Source organism: Arachis ipaensis, chromosome B5, assembly GCF_059453495.1.
Source record: "Arachis ipaensis isolate K30076 ecotype BB chromosome B5, ASM5945349v1, whole genome shotgun sequence".
In the NCBI taxonomy this organism is placed as follows: domain Eukaryota; kingdom Viridiplantae; phylum Streptophyta; class Magnoliopsida; order Fabales; family Fabaceae; genus Arachis; species Arachis ipaensis.
This window is the reverse complement of record NC_142440.1, coordinates 41,548,939-41,552,668: the sequence shown is the minus strand read 5'-3', so window position 1 is coordinate 41,552,668 and position 3,730 is coordinate 41,548,939. Positions and strand designations below refer to the sequence as shown.

The 3,730-nt window shown below is 34.4% G+C and overlaps 1 non-coding gene across 1 annotated transcript; it reads left to right on the top strand.

The window, feature by feature from the left end:
- Window positions 1-1,016: 1,016 nt before the first annotated feature.
- Window positions 1,017-1,124, top strand: LOC148563964 (small nucleolar RNA R71). The gene has a single exon (XR_015885605.1). It is a non-coding gene; the product is annotated as a small nucleolar RNA R71 (small nucleolar RNA).
- Window positions 1,125-3,730: the final 2,606 nt, after the last annotated feature.

Sequence of the window (3,730 nt, the reverse complement as noted above, 5' to 3'; positions counted from 1 at the left end):
TTGGCATTCAGCTTCATGATTGCACCAAGAAACTTGGCAGCTTGCTCTTCAGTAACATCCTCATTCTCTTCAGAAGAGGAATACTCATCAGAGCTCATGAAGGGCATAAGGAGGTTTAATGGGATCTCTATGGTCTCTAGATGAGCCTCAGAGTCCTTGGGTTCCTCAGAGGGAAGCTCCTTATGGACCACTGGACGTCCCAGGAGGTCTTCCTCCTTGGGATTCACGTCCTCTCCTTCCCTTACAGGTTCGGCCATGGTGCTTATGTCAATGGCCTTGCACTCTCCTTTTGGATTCTCTTCTGTATTGCTTGGGAGAGTACTAGGAGGGATTTCAGTGATCCTTTTACTCAGCTGGCCCACTTGCGCTTCCAGATTTCTAATGGAAGACCTTGTTTCATTCATGAAACTCACAGTGGCCTTAGATAGATCAGAGACTAGATTTGCTAAATTAGAAGCATTTTGTTCAGAGTTCTCTGTCTGTTGCTGAGTGGATGATGGAAAAGGTTTATTATTGTTAAACCTTTTTCTTCCACCATTATTAAAGCCTTGTTGAGGCTTTTGATCCTTCCATGAGAAATTTGGATGATTTCTCCATGATGAGTTATAGGTGTTTCCATAAGGTCCACCTAAGTAATTCACCTCTGCTATTGCAGGGTTCTCAGGATCATAAGCTTCTTCTTCATAAGAAGCCTCTTGAGTACTGTTGGATGCAGCTTGCATTCCATTCAGACTCTGAGAAATCATATTGACTTGCTGAGTTAATATTTTGTTCTAAGCCAATATGGCATTCAGAGTATCAATCTCAAGAACTCCCTTCTTCATAGGCGTCCCATTATTCACAGGATTCCTTTCAGAAGTGTACATGAACTGGTTATTAGCAACTATGTCAATGAGTTCTTGAGCTTCTGCAGGCGTTTTCTTTAGGTGAATAGATCCACCTACAGAAGTGTCCAGTGACATCTTTGATAACTCAGATAAACCATCATAGAATATATCCAGGATGGTCCATTCTGAAAGCATGTCAGAAGGACACTTTTTGGTCAACTATTTGTATCTTTCCCAAGCTTCATAGAGGGATTCACCTTCTTTCTGTTTGAAGGTTTGAACATCAGCTCTAAGCTTGCTCAGCTTTTGAGGAGGAAAGTACTTGGCTAAGAAAGCCGTGACCAGCTTATCCCAAGAGTTCAGGCTGTCTTTGGGTTGAGAATCCAACCATAATCTAGCTCTGTCTCTTACAGCAAAAGGGAAAAGCATGAGCCTGTAGACTTCAGGATCTACTCCATTAGTCTTAACAGTATCACATATCTGCAAGAATTCAGTTAAGAACTGAAAAGGATCTTCAGATGGAAGTCCATGAAACTTGCAGTTCTACTGCATCAGAGAAACTAATTGAGGTTTCAGCTCAAAGTTGTTTGCTCCAATGGTAGGAATGGAGATGCTTCTTCCATGTAAATTGGAATTAGGTGCAGTAAAGTCACCAAGCATCTTCCTTACATTATTATTATTTTCGGCTGCCATCTCCTTTTCCTGTTCGAAAATTTCTGAAAGGTTATCTCTGGATTGTTGTAATTTAGCTTCTCTTAATTTTCTCTTCAGAGTCCTTTCAGGTTCGGGATCTGCTTCCACAAGAATGTTCTTATCCTTGCTCCTGCTCATATGACAAAGAAGAAGGCACAGAAAAATAATAATAATAATATGGATCTTTTATACCACAGTATAGGGATCCCTGTGTGAGTAGAAGAAAAGAGGGAGATAAAGAATGTGATGTAATGGAAGAAACACAACTGTGAGGATGGCAGAGATGTGAGATGAGATGTTAGGATATGAATGAATAAATAGAATAAGATGGGAGAGAGGGAATTTTCGAAAATAATTTTTGAAAAAGAGTTAGTGATTTTTGAAAATAGTTTTTGAAAAATGTTAGTAATTTTCGAAAATTAAGATTTAAAAATTAAAATAATTAATAAATTAAAAAGAAATTTTGAAAAAGGGGGAAGATATTTTCGAAAATGAGAGAGAGAGAGTTAGTTAGGTAGTTTTGAAAAAGTTAAGAAACAAACAAAAAGTTAGTTAGTTAGTTGAAACAAATTTTGAAAAGATAAGAAGTTAGGAGGTTAGAAAGGATATTTTGAAATCAAATTTTTGAAAAAGGTAAGATAAGAAGATATTTTTGAAAAGATATGATAGAAATTAGTTTTTGAAAAAGATTTGATTTTTGAAAATCACAATTAATGACTTGATTCATAAGAAATCACAAGATATGATTCTAGAACTTAAAGTTTGAATCTTTCTTAACAAGCAAGTAACAAACTTCAAATTTTTGAATCAAAACATTAATTGATTATGTTATTTTCGAAAATTTGGTATAAAAATAAGAAAAAGATTTTTGAAAAATATTTTTGGAATTTTCGAAAATAACTAAGAATTTTGAAAAAGATTTGATTTTTGAAAAAGATTTTGAAAAAGATAAGATTTTCAAATTGAAAATTTGATTTGACTCATGAGAAACAATTTGATTTAAAAATTTTTTAAAAAGTCAATCCAAATTTTCGAATTTGATGAGAGAAAAAGGGAAAGATATTTTTTTGATTTTTGAATTTTTATGATGAGAGAGAAAAACAACAAAAAGACCCAATGCATGAAAATTTTGAATCAAAACAATGAATGCATGCATGAATGATATGAATGTCAAGATGAACACCAAGAACACTTTAAATGTCAAGATGAACATCAAGAACATATTTTTGAAAAATTTTTTATGCAAAGAAAACATGTAAGACACCAAACTTAGAAATCTTTCATGTTTAGACTCTAAGAAACGAAAAATGGACATGTAAAACAAGAAAAGACACAAAACATGAAAACATCAAGATCAAACAAGAAGACTTACCAAGAACAACTTGAAGATCATGAAGAACACTATGAATGCATGAGAATTTTCGAAAAATGCAGGATGCACATGCAATTGACACCAAACTTATAACATGACTCAAGACTCAAACAAGAAACAGAAAAATATTTTTGATTTTTATGATTTTATGAATTTTTTTGTATTTTTTTTTTCAAAAATTATCTAGAAAGAAAGAAAAATAAGGATTCCAAAATTTTTAATATGAATTCCAGGAATCTTGCATTGTTAGTCTAAAGCTTCAGTCCAGGAATTAGACATGGCTCACCAGCCAGCCAAGCTTTCAATGGAAGCTCCGTCCAAAACACTAGACATGGCCAATGGCCAGCCAAGCTTTAGGATGTAAATCAGGAACAGCAGCAGGTGGATTAACAACAACTAGCTTGCTCTTGATAACAAATTGCTACCTCAGTCCAAATAAATTTAGACATGGCTTTACAGCCAGTCAGGCTTCGCATGCTTCGTGAAATACTATAATTTATTCTTAAAAATTTTGAATCTAAATATGTTATTTTATTTTTGAAAACATTTTTATTTTTTTCGAAAACAGATGAGAAATTTTTGAAATATTTTTTTGAAAAAATTTTTGAAAAGAAAACAAAAAGAAAATTACCTAATCTGAGCAACAAGATGAACCGTCAGTTGTCCAAACTCAACAATCCCCGGCAACGGCGCCAAAAACTTGGTGCACGAAATTGTGATGTCCAGGCTTAAACAATCCCTGGCAATGTGAGCAACTTGGTGCGCGTAATCGTGATTACACATTCATAATTTGTCACAACTTCGATACAACTAACCAGCAAGTGCACTGGGTCGTCCA